Below are 19,095 nucleotides of genomic sequence, written 5' to 3' on the forward strand. Positions count from 1 at the left end.
ACTCTGTCATCCATCCATCCACTGTGCCAGCCATCGATCAAATTCACTCTTCCATCAATCCACTTTGCCATCTATCCATCCTCAAATCTGCCATCAATCCTTCCACTGTGCCATTCACTCGTCCAATCAGCTATCCATCTATTCATGTGCCACCCATCGATTCATCCACTCTGCCATCTATCCACTTTTCCATCCATCCATCTACTCTGCTTTTCATCCACTCCACAGTCCATCCATCTAGTCACTGCCATTCACCCCTACCCTCTGTCATCCATCCATCCATCTACTTTGCCATCAATCTATCCATCCACTCTGCCATCCATTCACTCTGCCACCCATCTACTTTGCCATCCATTTGCCCACTCTGCCATTCATCAATCCATCAAATCTGCCATCAATCCACTCTGCCATCCATCCATCCACTCAGCCATCTCTTCACCCACTCATCCATGCATCCCTTTACTCTGCCATCCGTTCACCTGTCCATCCACCTATCCATCCATTCCTTTGCTCTGCCATCCTTTTGCCTGGCCATCCACCTATCCATCCATCTATCTATCCATTTATCCACCCAACCATCTATCCATCCATCATCACCTCTTTACTCTGCCATCCTTTCATCTGTCCATCCACTATCCATCCATCCATTTACACTGTCATCCTTTCCCTTGTCCATCCACCTATCCATTCACCTCTTTACTCTGCCATGCTTTCAACTGTTCATGCACCTATCCATTCTCTCATTCATCCATCCCTTTTCTCGGCCATCCTTTTAGCTGTCCTTCCACCTATTCATTCACTCATGCATCCACCCATTACTTTATTTTGAGATCATTTCACCTGTCCATCCACCTATCATTCACTCATCCTTTCACCCATGCATTCATCCGCATATGCATTAACCCACTCATTCAGCCATACTTACCCCGCTATTGTTCTTCCTTGCTGCTGCTTTCTCTTGGATTCATGCTGTATTCCAGCATTAATTATGAGCTTTTGTCTGCCGAGTTATGGAGAAAGGAGGGCCATAAAGAACGCCACCCCACTGTAGCTGCTAATGCGGGAAGTTTGTCACTCCCCCGACCTCGGTACCCTTTGTTGGAGTCCAATGAGGAGGCTCTTGGCAGTTCAGTGAGATTACAACAGTGCCTGGCTTCAATGGCTCCAGTGACAACAGCAATACTTATAACAAAGGCTGTCTTGTTGCTCTTGAGCTCCACAGACTGGAGATCTGGTCTGAAAATAGTGTACACATTTTCTGTACTTGTAAATCATGGGAAAATAAGGCTCAGCAACTTGAAAGCCGAATGTGATATTTAAAAAGGACTCTTGGCATCTCAGTGTATCTGATGATGTTTCTTCCGGGCCCACTGTGGGTCAGTATGGGACCTGATACACACACTCTCTCCAGGCCCCCACCCCTGCCATAAACAGAGCTAATAATGTACGTGGGGTGAGAGAGGGCTCAAGTCCTCCTTGAATTTAGGGCAGATGTACGACCCACCAATTTGCGAGTCGCAAATTGCGTCGCATTTGTGACTCGCAATTTGCGACTCGCAAATTGGGATGCACAACAGTGTCTGAGACACTGTTTGTGATTTCCAATGGAGTCGCAAATTGCATGCCTCATGCATATTAATGAGGCTGTCGCAATTCGCAACCCCATTGGGAATGGCTGGCAGTCCCAGGGATGGTGGCCTGCTGTGGTCAGCAGACCACCATGTCTGGGACTGCTTTTAAATAAAACAGGCTTTTTTTCATAAATGAAACTTTTTTGTTTCATTTTTTAAGGGCAGGCAGTGGTCCCTGGGACCACCTGCTACTCTTAAAAATGTTTCCTCACATACTCACAAAGGGGAAGGGGTCCCCTGGGGACCTCTTCGAGTTTGCAAGTGGTTTACCACCTACTTGAAGTAGGTGGTAAACTGCGAGTGTTTTGTGGCCGAAAATGCGGTCGCAAAACAATTGTACAATGCATGGTGACTCGCTATTAGGAAGGGACGCCCCTTCCTAATAGCGGGAGTCACAAATGCTATTTTGCGAGTCGCAAAATAGCATTTGTTCATGTTGGAAAGTGGGTTATTGGTAGGGGCAAATGTAGGTCTGCCACTGGCAACAAGGCCACTAACACATGATAGGACTCAGCATAGGTCTTAGAAAATTATTCCCATGCTCAACCCTTGGTAACGTGGCTGCGAGCAGACAGACTTAACTTCAAAGACAGGTATGTAGAGCATTTAAAAACACGATTTCAGTAAATAATTAAGACACAACACATAATAAAAATCCAACACCAATTTATACAACTAGCAAATATTTTTATCTTTATAATAATACCAAAACCACAAACATACAATGTAGGGAACCGGAGATATGAATTTTCAAAGATTTAATAAAATATAGCACTTAGAAGATTATGCACCATATTGTGATACCTGCTCGCGATAGACCGGACCAAAGTCAAAGTTTCAGGCCGGGCGCGATGGAGCCTTGAGTGGCTACAGCTCCTGGCAGGTCCCGGTCTCAGTTTCTACCTTCACACTTAGAAACTTTTCTGGAGCTTTTCTTCCCGAGGGTCCTCAAAGCTCCAGCCAGTCCAGATCCGGTGAGGGTTCGCCGGCTTGACTTGTGACGAGGTCCCGGTCAACTTCCCTGGAGCGGACGTAGAAAATATTTCAAGATTGCTTCAGTGGGACAACCCAGGAATCCATACCGACACGCGATGGAAGGCAGGCGGCTTGGCTCTCGCGGTTATTCCCGGTCACCTTTTCTAAGAGCGGACTTAGAAACTTTTCTTAGCTTTTTCTAGCGGGGGTCTCTCGTTGCTCCTCATGTAGCCGAATCCGGTGAGGGTTCGCCGGCTTCAGTTTTCTTCTAGTCCCGGTCAAACTCTGGAAGTTGGACCCATGGAGCTTTTAGCAGGACGAACCTGGATGGCTTGGCCGGCTCGCGGTTGAAGGCAGGCGGCCTGGCTGACCAGGGTGAGTCGGTCCCTCCATGGAGCTTTTTTTCAAAGTTGCTCCAAAGTTCTCCAAACTTCTTGATCTTCTTCCTGAAGTTCCTCAAGGGGTCCCAACGTGTCTCAAACTTACTCCAAGGGTCTGGAAGCTCCAAGATGGTCCTTGAAAGTTGAGGACGTCAGTTCCCACAATCCACTGGTACAAAACCCTTACAAATCCACTGATGGTTCTCCAAGTTGTAGATTTAGTTGGTGATGTTCCAGTTGAGCTCTTTTAACCTGTAGCTTTCAGGGAGTCCACTCTTTAGTTCCTTTTTCAGCAAAATAAACCACAGGGCTGAAGTTTCAGATGGTGCAGTTTTCAGAGGTCAGGCCTTAGAAATCTTTGCTCAGCAGGGTACTTCTTGCTTCAGAAAGTTTCAAGCAGCAGATCTGGAGGGCTCTGCCCCTCTCAGCTACTTATTCCAAATTCCCTGGGTCATGCAGGAGGTCACTTCTGACCAATGGGAGCAGGGTAACACTTCAAAGTTATGACCACATCCTGTAGAGTGTGGCATTATTTTGTCCCAGAGTGCATCAAATCTTCCAAATCCATAATGGCTGATTTTACAGCAAGGAGGTAAGAGCTGGCTAAACACACCCCTAGGATGGCTAATTTACTTAGACTCTCCCCCTGCATCTGCTCATACCTTCCTTAACCCTACCATCTGCCTGAGGTGGTAAGTTCAGAGCTGTAAATGACACTGGTCTCTGCTCTCCTCTTTGAAGACCATGGTTTACGACTCCTCCCCCTGGCCTGGCATTCCTATGGAACAGCACACTGCCCTCCCAGCAGAGCTGGTCAACCTTATGGGCTCTTTATCACCTCTACAATGCAGCCTGGCTAATCCACTTAACTTTGACCAATCAGGGCAGACCACTGGAAGGCTGTATTTGGACTTACAAACAAAAAAGTCTTATAACTTCTTGTATGTACACTTTAGGAGAAATTCAACAATATGATATTGTTGGATTTATTAATACCATTCTGGGAAGTCTTTGAATGGCATTTCTATCCCTCTCCTATCAAGAGTTATTAATTAATAACTTCCTGCCATGTTAACCTATGTAACAGGGGATTTGCAATGGGAGAAATGACTTGGGCCATTTTTCCAGCACCAGGACTTACAAAAACATATTTTATAAGTACTTGCCTTATATGTACAGGAACCCCACCCCATGTGCAACTAGGGGAGACTTTAGGGGTTCTGAATCTGTAGAGATATTGCAGATCCTCCCTCTACAGTGTTCTTAGCATCAAAGTCGAATTTGAGCAGCACTTTACCACAATGTGGGGAGTGAAATGTGAAATCTCACTTTACCAAGGCATATAAAAACTCATTTTATAAGGGTTTACCTTATAAATACCTGACCCCCCACCCCTGGGATACCTAGGGGAGACCCTGGGTGTCCCTAATATGCCAAACCATGGTAGGTTATCAATTTTTACGTGCCCCAAACACCAACGTAGAGTTTGGGCACAATTTACTTTTCAAAAGCAGTCCTGGCACCCAGTGCTGCTTTTAAACTGACCTCAGGCTTCAGCAGTGCACACTTGAAAGTGCAAAAAGAGCTGCTGGCCTTTAAACTGCCATGCCCCAGGGTACTCAGGACTTCTAGGTAGTTTCAATCCCCCTGCCCTATTATATACTAGGGGCTTATAGGGTAGGTCTTGCCAATCACAGGGGTACCCCACCATACCATTGTGTACCTGAATGTATGTAGGTATTTAAACTGTATTTGCATGTGTTTCTTTCAGCATAGCAGTGGCCCTGGGCCTGGTTAGGCAGAGCCCAGAGTCAGTAAGAGTCAGTTACCACCAGCATTAGTCAGCAAACAGTTGAGGGGTGCCCAGGGCACAGGATGACTTCGCAGCATAGCCCCCCCCAAATGAAAGGTGATGGGTTACTAACCTACACCCTAGAAGTCCTCATCAGCTAAGTGGAAAAACATAGAAAGTCCATCTGCATTTGCATGGGCAACCCAAGGTCTGTGTTCCACTGTAAAGTCCATCCCCTGTATGGAAATGGACACCTTAACAGCTTGCGATTCTCCCCTCTCATCTGCATTAGCCATCTGAGAGGTCTGTGGTCAGTTTGAACATGAAAGTGAGTCCCAAACAAATATGGGCTCAACTCTTTCAGGGACCACACCACAGCAAAAGCCTCTCTCACAATGGCACTCCACCTCTGCTTTCTGGGAAGAAGCCTCCTGCTAATAAAGGAAACTGGCTGATCAAGGCCCCCTTCATTTATCTGTGACAACACTGCCCCAATCCCTTGCTCTGAAGCATCTGTCTGAACCACAAATTATTTTGTGTAGTCAGGGGCCAGTAGCACTGGGGCTGAACACATGGCAGCTTTCAGAGTGACAAAAACCTTCTGACACTCTGGGGTCCAAATCACCTTCTTGGGCCTCTTTTTAGAAGTGAGTTCTTTTAGGGGCCCCACAATGGTCCCATAATTTTGAACAAACCTTATATAGTACCCTGTCAGTCCAATGAATGCCCTGACCTGAGTCTGGGTAACAGGAACTGTCCAATCCAAAATAGTTTGTATTTTAGCTTGGAGAGGCTGTACATGGCCCCCATCTACCAGGTGGCCCAGGTACACCACAGAACTCGCACTATTTGGCACTGGCTTGCCTTAATAGTCAGGCCTGCCTGCTGCATTGCCGGAAGCACTTCCCTTAGGTGGCTTAAGTGATCCCCCAGGTAGAACTGTATACAGCTATATCATCCAGGTAAGCTGCACTGAACTGTTCCAACCCACAAAAGACCCGGTTCACCAACCTTTGGAAGGTGGCAGGTGCATTCTTTAATCCAAAGGGCATTACCTTGAACTGATAATGTCCCTCTGGTGTGGAGAATGCTGACCTCTACTTTGCTTCATCAGTGAGGGTAATCTGCCAGTAACCTGAGGTCAAATCAAAAGTACTCAGGTACGTAGCAGCCCCTAACCTATCAATGAGCTCATCAACTCTAGGTATAGGGTGAGCGTCAGTCTTTGTGACTGCATTCAATCCTCTGTAGTCCACACAGAACCTTAACTCCTTGGGTCCCCCCTGAGGATTAGGTTTGGGTACCAGCACCACTGGACTGGCCCATGGACTCACAGACGGTTCAATTAACCCCAGTTCCAGCATCTTAGCAACCTCAGCTTTAATGCTGGCCCTGACATGGTCAGACAACCTGTACAGTTTATTTTTGACAGGTAGGTTGTCACCAGTGTTAATGTATTTGTATTTGTATTTTGTATTTGTATGTCGATTTGTAGAGCGCGATTGCTGCCCGGGGGCGTCCAAGCGCTAGGAAACCAACAGAACAAGAGGAGGTAGCCCGGTGTTATTGGGCAGCAGTGAAGAGGAATGTTTTTAGCTGTTTCCTGAATGAGGTGAGATTGGAATTTTTCCTTAGGTGGAGGGGTAGGGTGTTCCATAGCTTGGAAGCGTTGTAGGTGAAAGTCCTACCGCCAGTTCTGGACTTTTTTATTTTGGGAATTGTGGCCGTGAAGGTCTGGTTGGATCGCAAATTCCTAGTGGGGAGGTGGTGTGACACTAGGTTGCGAGTGATGAGAGGACCCGTTTTCCAGAACGCCTGGTGTGCAATGCATAAGGCTTTGAATTGTATTCTTTGGGGAATGGGTAGCCAATGCAGTTTTTTCAGTCCATTTTTGACTGATTGACGTCGAGGGATCTGAAGCAAAGTGCGCGCGGCACAGTTCTGCACCGTCTGTAATCTCCGTGTCGTGTACTCAGGGGCGGCGAGGTAGAGGGCGTTGTTATAATCCAGTCGTGACTGGATAAGGCCCTGAATGGCTACTTGTTTTGCCTCCATCGGTAGAAGATGGAGTACCTTCCTTAGCACTCTGAGGAGGCCGAAGCAGGTGGCTGCCAGTTTGGTGGATTGGGTGCCGAAGGACAGAGATCTGTCTAGCCACACCCCAAGGCTCTTGATGCTGTCCTTTGGGGCCGGAGGGGTGCCCAGGCAGGGTGGCCATAGAGTGCTGAGGGAGTTAGGGTTGGCAGGGCCCAGGAGCATAAGCTCTGTCTTGTCTCCATTCATTTTTAATGAGGAGGAGGACATCCAGTCCTTGACTTCCTCTAGGCATTTCCTCAGCCCTCCTTTTGAGGTCTGGTTAACTTCCTGTGCCAGTGAGACCACTAGCTGAGTGTCGTCAGCATATGAAATGATCTTAATTCCATACTGACGAACAACTTCAGCCAGTGGCCTCATATATATGTTGAAGAGCGCCGGGCTCAATGAGGAGCCCTGCGGGACTCCACATTTTGATGGTCTGCTGGTAGAGGAGGAAGTTCCATCAAATACCCGAAAGGATCTGTCCTGTAAGAAGGATTCAAACCAAGACAAGGCTTTGTCCTTTATGCCGATGTTTGCCATGCGGTCCAGCAGAGTGTCATGGCTGACCGTGTCGAAAGCCGCGCTTAAGTCAAGGAGGATCACTGCCACTGATCCTCCCTGGTCCAGGATGTTTCTGGATTCCTCTGTGACCATGAGGAGCGCGGTTTCGGTGCCATGTCTTGGTCTGAAGCCCGTTTGAGTAGGATCAAGAAGCTGGTGGTTTTCAAGATATTTGATCAACTGGCTGTTGATGTGTCTCTCTAGGATTTTACCAAGCCAGGGAAGGAGAGAGATTGGCCGGTAGTTACTGAGGTTCGAGGGATCCAAAGTGGGCTTCTTTAATAGTGCTCGGACCATGGCTTGTTTCCATTGTGGCGGGACTACGCCAGTAATAATGGAGGAGTTAAGGAGGTCCATGATGACGGGCAGGGTGATAGCCGAGGCTGACATAATGATGTCTGGCGGGGCTGGGTCCCCCGGAGACCCGGATTTGACTTTTTTTGCCAAGGACTCAAGAGTCGAGAGGTTAAGAAGAGCAAAGTGGTCCAAGGTGGGGGTGGAGTTCAGGTCAGAATGGCTTGCGATAGAGGGGGTGCTGGGAGGAGCAGGGAATGATTCATAAATGGTAGTAATTTTTTGCAGGAAAAAATCTGCCATGTTGTTGCAGTGTTCTGCGGTCTTAGACTCATCTAGACTGGGTGGTAATTTGGTGAGGCTTTTCACGATGCGGAAAATTTCCCTGGGTTTAGATTTCGCCAGGATAATTTTGTTGGCGAAATAGGCTGTTTTGCTGGCCTTGATTTGTTCTTTATATATTTTGAGTAGTTTTTGGTATTGGATTTTGTTTTCTGGCAGAGAGTCCAGGCGCCATTTCCTTTCTGCTTGTCTACACTGACGTTTTGTAGTTCTGAGGGATTCAGAGTACCATGGAGCTGATTTGTGGCAGCGTTTTGTGGTGGTTTTCCGTTTAGGTAGGGAAAGGTCGAGTGACTTGGTGATCCATTCCTCATAAGAAAGGTTTGCGAGGCATGGGTCCTCATTAAGCGGGGGTGTGTTACTGGACAGTTTTTTGGTCCATGTCTCGATAGGGAGGCGGGACCACGGTCTAGCTATTCTTATAGTGGGTTTGGTGGCTGGGGGTCTGGTGGTGTGCCATAGAGAAGGGACCAGTAGATGGTCAGTCCAGGGGAGAGGGAGGGGTGGACTAGTTGTCAAATTAGTACAATTACTGAAAACTGGGTCAAGCAGGTGTCCTTGATCGTGGGTAGGGGAGCTGACCAGTTGGTGTAATTGTAACGCGGCAAGGTCGTCGGTAAGAAGAGCTGCTGTGTGATCTGGTTTGGCATCGAAGTGAAAGTTAAGGTCACCCAACAATGTGAAATTGGCGGAACTGCTGACACGATCTGCCACAATCCGTGCTAGTTGGATGTGGAATTGTTTTGGGGGGCCGGGAGATCTGTATATGAGGGTGCCTGAGAAGCAGTTGTTCGGCGAGAGCTCCAGACTAAACGCTAGGCTTTCGCAGTCTGGGATGCTTTCTGCGATGATTCGGCAGAGGAACTGCTCTTTGTGAACAATTGCTAATCCTCCTCCTCTGCCTTTTGGGCGGTCTTGGCGGGAGATTTTAAAGCCAGGGGGAATGGCTGTAACCAAGGCTGGGTCCGAGTCTAAGGTGAGCCAGGTTTCCGTTAGGAAAACAATGTCGGGCTTGTGCACCTCCATCAAGAGTGCAAATTCGTTCTTATGCTTGGGCAGAGACCTACAGTTAAGCAAGAACATGCGGTACTCGTGGCACTGGTCCGAGGGTGGGGGGGGCTTGAGGGTGCATTTGCAGAGGTTGCATATATACGGAAGACATTCAACGTGGTAAGGATGCTGGATACAGTTCATTTGTAGGAGTCTTAGCTCTAAGAGTTTTTCGGAGCTGTACTGCCTGGGTTTCGTAGTAAAGGGTGTTAGGGGGGTGGCCCTAGGCCCGGACTCGGCGCGGACGAGCGCAGACGAGCTTGCCTTATGCGCGCCTTTGGCGCGCATTCGTCGCGCCCGCTGCGCTCGTCCGCTGCGCTTCCGGCACATGCACATATTTATAGCAAGGGGGCAGTGAAGAGGGCGTGGCCTCGAGTGGGCGTGTCCCCGTCCTAGCGTGAGGGATCCAGCTGGTGGGACCGTCGATTTCGCCCTACCCAGCGCTCGTTTTTGGGTTGCAATGGGTGCCTGTGCACAGTAATCGTGTAGCAGACAGGAGGGTAAGTTTTAAAAGCAGAGTCAAAATTTTAGGATTTACACAATAAAAACAACAGTACACTGCTGCTCCCGGCTGTGCCTCAGGAGCTGACTGGCTATCAAGGCGCCTGTGTTAGAGCGCGCTATTTAGCTGAAATTGACGAAAAAGGGGCGTGGCCTCGAGTGGGCGTGTCCCCGTCCTAGCGTGAGGGATCCAGCTGGTGGGACCGTCGATTTCGCCCTACCCAGCGCTCGTTTTTGGGTTGCAATGGGTGCCTGTGCACAGTAATCGTGTAGCAGACAGGAGGGTAAGTTTTAAAAGCAGAGTCAAAATTTTAGGATTTACACAATAAAAACAACAGTACACTGCTGCTCCCGGCTGTGCCTCAGGAGCTGACTGGCTATCAAGGCGCCTGTGTTAGAGCGCGCTATTTAGCTGAAATTGACGAAAAAGGGGCGTGGCCTCGAGTGGGCGTGTCCCCGTCCTAGCGTGAGGGATCCAGCTGGTGGGACCGTCGATTTCGCCCTACCCAGCGCTCGTTTTTGGGTTGCAATGGGTGCCTGTGCACAGTAATCGTGTAGCAGACAGGAGGGTAAGTTTTAAAAGCAGAGTCAAAATTTTAGGATTTACACAATAAAAACAACAGTACACTGCTGCTCCCGGCTGTGCCTCAGGAGCTGACTGGCTATCAAGGCGCCTGTGTTAGAGCGCGCTATTTAGCTGAAATTGACGAAAAAGGGGCGTGGCCTCGAGTGGGCGTGTCCCCGTCCTAGCGTGAGGGATCCAGCTGGTGGGACCGTCGATTTCGCCCTACCCAGCGCTCGTTTTTGGGTTGCAATGGGTGCCTGTGCACAGTAATCGTGTAGCAGACAGGAGGGTAAGTTTTAAAAGCAGAGTCAAAATTTTAGGATTTACACAATAAAAACAACAGTACACTGCTGCTCCCGGCTGTGCCTCAGGAGCTGACTGGCTACTGGTGCACTCACCACTCAGTGATGCCTGGGGTCAAAGGAAACAGGCCAGAAAACTGCTCCAGCACTTGCTTACAGTGTCTGTGCTGCTGGTCTGTCAATTTGGGAGAGAGTACAACTCCCTCCACTGACCCATCTTGCACATTAGTGAAGAGGCGGTCGGGCACAGGCTCAGTTTCCTCCTCCACACCCTCATCAGTGACCAGTAACATGGTCATGTCTGCCCTGTCATGGTGGGGTTTCATTCTCTTCACATGCAGGACCCTGTGAGGGTTCCTGGGGTGCCAAGGTCAACCAAATAGGTAACCTCACAGTTCTTTTCTAAGATTGGATGGGGCCCACTCCACTTGTCATGGAGGGCCCTGGGAGCCACAGGCTACAACACCCACACCAATTGTCCTAGAGTATACTCAGGCATAGTAGCCTTTTGATCATACCAGTGCTTCATGAGCTCCTGGCTGGTCTCTAGTTTCCTGTTTGTCTTGTACATGTACTCTGCCATTCTAGATCTCAGGCCCAGCACATAGTCAAGCACATTGTCCTTAGCTTCTTTAAGAGGCTTCTCTAAAGACTCTCTTAGCAGGCTCAATGGCCCCCTCACAGGGTGTCCAAACACCACCTCAAAGGGACTGAAACCAACCCCTTTCTGTGGCACCTCTCTGTAGGCAAACAGTAAGCATGCCCATCTCCTCCTGAGTTTCTCTGACAACCCATTTATCATGCCCTTCAGCGTTTTGTTGAATCTCTCAAGAAGACCATTTGCTTGTGGGTGATAGGGAGTGGTGAACTTGTAGTTGACACCACACTCATCCCATATACCAGTCAGATAGCTGGACAGGACATTCGTGCCCCTATCTGACACCACCTCTTTTGGAAAACCTACTCTGGTGAACACACCAAGCAGTGCTCTAGCCACCGCAGGAGCATCAATGGTTCTAAGAGGTATGGCTTCAGGGTATCTAGTGGCATGGTCAACTACCACTAAGATATACGTATTCCCTGAGGCAGTAGGTGGGTGCAGGGGACCAGCAATGTCCATCCCCACCCTTTCAAAAGGAACCCCAACCACTGGCAGTGGTATGAGGGGAGCCTTTGTCTTGCCCCCTGCCTTGCCACTGGCCCGACAGGTGACACAGGAGCTGCAAAACTCATTTACCTTTTCAGACATATAGGGACAGCAGAAATGGTTCACCAACTGGTTCCATGTCTTTGTCTGTCCCAAATGGCCAGCCAAGGGGATATCATGACCCAAAGTCAGGACAAACTCTCTGTACTTCTGGGGCACTACCAACCTCCTAGTGGCCCCCTCCTTGAGGTTTCTGGCCTCAGTATAAAGCAGTCCATCTTCCCAGTAGAGTTTGTGAAACCCACTGTCATTCCCCTCCTCTTCCTAGGAAGCAATCCGCCTCAAGCCCTCAAGGGTGGGACAGTCACGCTGTCCCTGACTGAACTCCTCTCTGTAGGGTCCACCTGCTCCTGTCAGTTCTGCCAAATCTGACAGCTTTGGCAAGGATGGAGTCCCTCCCGCAGAGGCCATATCCTTCCCATCAGGGTTAGATTCTTCCTGCACCTTTGGAGTTCCCTGGGCTGGCTCACCAGGCCCAGTACCCTTGTCCTTGGATGCTAGGTCCTTTGTTCCAGGGTCCAAATATCCAGCCCCTCCCTTCTGGCTAGTCTGTGACCTAGTCACTGCACATACCCACTCAGGGAGCTCCAATATTTTCATATGGAGTCCTTTCTCCACCTCTGACCACTGAGAGTCTTCAAGATCATTGCCCAGTAAACACTGGACTGGGAGCACCTTTGACACAGCTTCCTTCATAGGGCCTTAGGGCCTATCACACTTCCCCATTCCAAATCCACCACAGCCATAGGATGGAGTTTGGTAGTGCTGTCTGCAGAAGTCACCTGGTGAAACTCACCAGGTAACAACCTCTCTGGGGGCACCAGTTCATCCAGGACCATAGTTACACTAGCCCCAGTGTCTCTGATAGCCTCAACCTCAGTCCCATTCACTTTAGGCCTCTGCCTGTACTTGTCCATATTTGGAGGTAAGGCAGCAAGGGTTGCAATATTCACCCCACCCAGGGACACTAAGGTTGCTTCCACCACCTGACTACCCCCCTCTGGGGCACCACTCTCCACCCCTACACTGACACTGGCAATCCCTGTGGATGGCCCCTTAGGGGGGAGCTTCTTGGCGCAGACAGCATCTTTCTGCTTATGCCCTGGCTGGTTACAGTCAAAGCACTTACCCACCTTTGAGGGATCAAAGAACGTACCAGGCTTTCCCTGAAACCCCCTCCCTTTCAATTTGGGTTGGCTCGGGCCCCCCTCCTTGTGCAGGTTTTTGTGGGTCTTTGGAGGACTCCTTAGGTTTTTGACCTTCATTTCCCTGGACTTTCCCTTGGGAAAGGACCTGTCCTCCTTTCTTCTTGTCACCCCCTGGTGCTGAATGGAAACCCGGGTTCTCAACCACTCATCAGCTGATTCCCCCATCTCTCTGGGGTCTGTCAGCTTAGAGTCCACTAGATACTGACTTAACTTCTCTTCTGCACAATGAGTCAAAATATGTTCTTTCAAAAACAAATTATACAATCCCTCATATGTGTCAACTTTGTTCCCAACAATCCAGCCTTCCAGTGCCTTTAATGAAATGTCCTCAAAGTCTACCGAAGACCTTGAACTCAATTTCTGGGTGCCTCTAAACTTCACCCTGTACTGTTCTGGAGTCAGACCAAATCTCTTGACTAAGCATGCTTTCATCCTCTGGTATGATTCTGCATCCTCTCCCCTCAGGGTCAGGAACCAATCCCTTCCAGCTACTGGAATCAACTCCCACAGGAGTGCACCCCAATACCTAGAGTGGACCCTACTCATTTTAAGGGCCCTCTCAAAAGCTGCTAGACACCTGTCAATGTCATCCCCCTCAGTGTACTTGGTCACTATGCCCTTGTGAAGTTTAGGTTGAAATCTACCACCCCTGGACATCTCAACACCGTCTTCACTTTCGCTGCCACCATTCCTCTTCTCCTTCTCCCTAACCTATTTACTCCTAGCCAATTCCAATTTAATTTCTCCTTCTCCAAGGCAATCAACTCTAATTGAGCCTGGAGCTGTCTCTCTGCAAGAGACGGTAGTGGTGCCTGTGTAAGGGACCCTTCCCCACTCCCACCACCACCTTGGTTCACCTGGCTAACACTAGTCACAATGGAAGAGGTCTCATCCTCACCCCTCTCTTGGGTGAGGTTGGAGGAACATCTTCCCACCCCCCTGGGTTCTCCTCAGCTGCCCTGACCCAGGCCTGTAGGGACTCAAGCAACCCTGCCTTCCTCATCTTCTTGGCAGCAGGTAGCCCCCTAAGCCTACACTGTTCCCTAAACTCAGAAAGCTTGAACTGGAACTGTTAAGCCAGGTCCAGCTCCATGGTTCCCTAGTTTTGGATCACAAAAAACTAGGCACAACAGACTTAGAACAATTTGGAAAAATCAAAACAATTGATTAAAATAGGTTAGTCCAAATTCCAAAAATCAAACTCACAAGTTTTGTTCTAAGGCAATTTTGAGGATTTTTATAATCTTAAATCATTCACTGAAAGGTGTACTTTTTAAACACAAGTCCTCATCCACACCGCTGAGCACCAAATTTTGAAAAGTGGGTTATTGGTAGGGGCAAATGTAGATTTGCCACTGGCAATAAGGCCACTAACACACGATAGGACTCAGCATAGGTGTTAGAAAATTATTAACATGCTCAACCCTTGGTAACGTGGCTGCGAGCAGACAGGCTTAACATCAAAGACAAGTATGTAAAGCATTTAAAAACACCATTTCAGTAAATAATTAAGACACAACACATAATAAAAATCCAACACAACTTAATAAAAATAGGAAATATATTTTTCTTTAAAATGACCCCAAAATGACAAAACTCCAATGTAGGGAACCGGAGATATGAATTTTCAAAGATTTAATAAAATATAGCAGTTAGAAGATTATAATGATACCTGCTCGCGATAGACCGGACCAAAGTCAAAGTTTCAGGCTGGGCGCGATGGAGCCCTGAGCGGCTACAGCTCCCAGCAGGTCCCGGTCTCAGTTTCTACCTTCACACTTCGAAACATTTCTGGAGCTTTTCTTCCCGAGGATCCTCAAAGCTCCCAGCCAGTCCGGATCCGGTGAGGGGTCGCCGGCTTGACTTGTGACGAGGTCCGGGTCAACTTCCCTGGAGCGGAGTTAGAAAATATTTCAAGATTGCTTCAGCGGGACAACCCAGTAATCCAGGCCGACACGCAATGGAAGGCATGCAGCTTGGCTCTTGCGGTTGCTCCCGGTCACCTTTTGAACGAGTGGACTTAGAAACTTATCTGGAGCTTTTGCTCCCTTTTTCTGCTCCTCATGTAGCCGGATCCGGTGAGGGTTCGCCGGCATCAGTTTTCTTCTAGTCCCGGTCAAACTCTGGAAGTTGGACCCATGGAGCTTTTAGCGTGACAAACCTGGATGGCTTGGCCGGCTTCCGGTTGAAGGCAGGCGGCCTGGCTAACCAGGTTGAGTCGGTCCCTCCATGGAGCTTTTTTTCAAAGTTTCTCCAAAGTTCTCCAAACTTCTTGAACTTCTTCCTGAAGTTCCTCAAGGGGTCCCAAAGTGTCTCAAACTTACTCCAAGGGTCTGGAAGCTCCAAGATGGTCCTTGAAAGTTGAGGACATCAGTTCTCACAATCCACTGGTACAAAACCCTTACTAATCCACTGATGGTTCTCCAAGGTGTAGATTTAGTTGGTGATGTTCCAGTTGAGCTCTTTCAACCTGTAGCTTTCGGGGAGTCCAGTCTTTAGTTCCTTTTCAGCAAATTAATCCACAGGGCTGTAGTTTCAAATGGTGCAGTTTTCAGAGGTCAGGCCTTAGAAATCTTTGCACAGCAAAACTTCTCAGCAGGGCACTTCTTGCTTCAGTAAGTTTCAAGCAGCGGATCTGGAGGGCTCTGCCCCTCTCAGATGCTTATTCCAAGTTCTCTGGGTCATTCAGGAGGTCACTTCTGACCAATGGGAGCAGGGTAACTCCTCAAAGTTATGACCAAATTCTGTAGAGTGTGGCATTATTTTGTCCCAGAGTGCATCAAATCTTCCAAATCCATAATGGCTGGTTTTCCAGCAAGGAGGTAAGAGCTGGCTAAACACACCCCTAGGATGGCTAATTTACTTAGACTCTCCCCCCTGCATCTGCTCATACCTTCCTTAATCCTACCATCTCCTGAGGTGGTAAGTTCAGAGCTGTAAATGACACTGGCCTCTGCTCTCCTCTTTGAAGACCATGGTTTACTACTCCTCCCCCTGGCCTGGCATTTCTATGGAACAGCACACTGCCCTCCCAGCAGAGCTGGTTAACCCCAGGGGATCTTTATCACCCCTACAAGGCAGCCTGGCTAATCCACTTAACTCTGACCAATCAGGCCAGACCACTGGAAGGCTGAATTTGGACTTACAAACAAGAAAGTCTTATAACTTCTTGTATTTACACTTTAGGAGAAATTCAAAAATATGATATGGTTGGATTTATTAATACCATTCCGGGAAGTCTTTGAATGGCATTTGTATCCCTCTCCTATCAAGAGTTATTAATCAATAACTTCCTACCATGTTAACCTATGTAACAGTGGATTTGCAATGGGAAAAATGACTTGGCCATTTTTCCAGCACCAGGACTTACAAAAACATATTTTATAAGTACTTGCCGTATATCTACAGGAACCCCACCCCATGTGCAACTAGGGGAGACTTTAGGGGTTCTGAAACTGTGGAAATATTGCAGATCCTCCCTCTACAGTGTTCCTAGCATCAAAGTCGAATTTGGGCAGCACTTTACCACAATGTGGGGAGTGAAATGTGAAATTTCACTTTACCCAGGCATATAAATAATCATTTTATAAGGGTTTACCTTATAAATACCTGACCCCCCCCCCCCACCCCTGGGATACCTAGGGGAGACCCTGGGGGTCCCTAATATGCCACAACATGGTAGGTTATCCATTTTTAAGTGCCCCAAACACCAACGTCGAGTTTGGGCACAATTTACTTTTTAAAAGCAGTCCTGGTACCCAATGCTGCTTTTAAACTGACCTCAGGCTTCATGGCCTGCCCCAGGGTACTAGGGACTTCTAGGTGTTTTAACTGCATTCTAATGTGTTTCTTTCAGCATAACACTGGCCCTTGGCATGGTTAGGCAGAGCCCAAAGTCAGTCAGAGTCAGTTACCACCAGCATCAGTCAGCAAAAAGTTGGGGGGTGCCCAGGTCACGGGATGACTTTGCTACAGTACATGCCAGTACCCTTTTTTGCGGTCACAAATGGGAGGATCTCCTGTTTGCGTCCGCAAAAAAGGGTCATACACCTGGCCCATATTCCCTCAGAGCAGCATTGAAACTATGAGGTGGCATTCACATCCCTCAACTTTAATCTCAGGCAGGTCTCCTGGTGAAGAGTCATTAATGTCCCAAGAAGAAACTGATATGGACATTAGGTAGGGGCCACCAGGGGTAATATCAGGTACCCCTGTGCCCATTTTTGCCCCCATTTGCTTCCTTCTATTGACACTTGGCTATCCATCTATATTTTCCTCTGCTGTTCCAAACGTTCTTGCAAGTTGTGAACGTTCTGTCCATAACGGTTAATCAGTTGTAAATATTTGATTAAGTAAACTGGAAACATCCTTATAACATATAGTATGGGGTATTTTATTCCTCATAATGTATGGTGACACTATCATTACCTCCTCGTCCTGTCTTTCCATCCCATTCCTGAACAGTGAGCAGCTAGTCTGCTCCCCAGAAACCTAATACCTAGCAGAGCTTTCAGCACTTCCCCCAACATGGCAACACCAATCAGGTGAGGATATAGGGGGAAGTGCATCATACAACATCCTGTTCATTTTTTTCTGACTTCGTCAGTTGCCTTTATGCCTAGCGGAGCTGCTAATCGGGTAAGTGTACCTTCCGTTTTATTGTAACGTGTTTTGGTGGCCTGCTGTAGCGGCCGCTCTTTTTCTTGTGTTTGGTGTGGAGGGTAAATGTTGCTACGGTGTATTTCTGATTTGTGCCTTCTCGCGGCCCGCTCTAGCGGCCACTTGTACCTGTTCTTTTCTCGGCTCCTCACCTTTTTGTACGGCCTACTTTGGCGGCAGCTGCTCTCCTGGGGGGTCCCGCCACATCCTGCTTTAGCGGGCGGGGGTCCTCTGTATTTTCCCTGCGGCGCGGAGCGTCCTTTGGGATTCCTACATCCCCTGGTTTTTTTTGGGGTGGCCGGTCGCCTTTTTATGCATCTGCCCCCTTGCCTGATAGCGTGAGAGGTCGTTGTGTTTGGTGCCCATTTCACTTTGCCTGCGCTGCCATGGACCAGGGTGCTTCTGGTGTTGCCGCTCCTTCTTTTGGATGCCCTGCGCCGCCTGATTAATGAGGCGGTTGCTAATGCTTTCTGGGCTCGGGAAGCAGACGGCCCTCCAGCCAAAGGGCCTCGTGGGTCTCTTGTTCAGCCTGACCCTTCGGCTGACGGTGTGGGGACCGAGGAGGATGATTGTGTGCGTGGTTGCTTTGTTCAGGGTGCGGAGCTCTCTGACCATTTGCGTGGCAATTTGGGTTTTGCTCCTCCTGTGCCGGATGTCCTGGAGGATGACTTTTTTACTCAATATCGCCAGCCGGATCCTGAGTCCTTACACTTGCATGGCGCTGTGCGCAAGGTTCTTGCACATGAGTGGAAGGATGTGGATAAGTCCGTCTTCCCTCGCTTTTTGGGTAAGCGATATCCATTGGAGGGGTTTGCTACTGAGTTCCCTCAGTCTGTCAAGGTGGACAATTTGAGGGCGGGTCTTTCCACGCAGGGTTTGGATCTGTCTGATGATGCCCTTCATTCTGACGCTGTGGATAAGCGGGTGGAGGGGGCAGTGAAGCATTCCTTCGCTGCTTCAAACTTTGCGGTCAGAGCAACGACCTACTCCAACTACGTGGTCCAGTCTCTGCTGAAAGATTTCCAGGCCCTGGCTCTTCTTTTGCAGGACGGGGAAGATGCCTCCTCTCTCTTGGCCCTCATGGAGCTCCAGGTGCACTATTTGTCAGACATTTCTTTTGACAATTTGAGTGCCGCAGTGACTGCTTCTGGGGCTTCGATTGCTGCTAGGTGTCATATCCGGATGCGTTCTTGGAAGGCTGAGTCTTCTCAGAAGTAGGTCCTTCTTAAGTTGCCCTTTGTGGGGTCCAGGGTGTTCGGGCCCCAGCTGGAGGATTTGGTTAAGCAGTCGGCGGAGAACTGCAAGCTTGTGGCTCCTGTTCGCCCTCCTTTTCGGGGACGGGGGTTTGGCTACCACCGTGCCTTTGGTGTTTCTTCCACACGGGGTGCTCAGCAGCCCTCTCCTGGCAGGGGTCATGGCCTGGGGGCCCCTGGTGGTGCCAAGTCCCTGGCCCCCACCAGTGGTGCTGTCCCCGCCCCTTCTCCTGCGCAATGACTCTCTGCCTTTTCCGGTTGGGGTCATCTTTGCTTTTTTCTGCATCAGTGGTTGA

Source organism: Triturus cristatus, chromosome 4_1, assembly GCF_964204655.1.
Source record: "Triturus cristatus chromosome 4_1, aTriCri1.1, whole genome shotgun sequence".
NCBI lineage: Eukaryota > Metazoa > Chordata > Amphibia > Caudata > Salamandridae > Triturus > Triturus cristatus.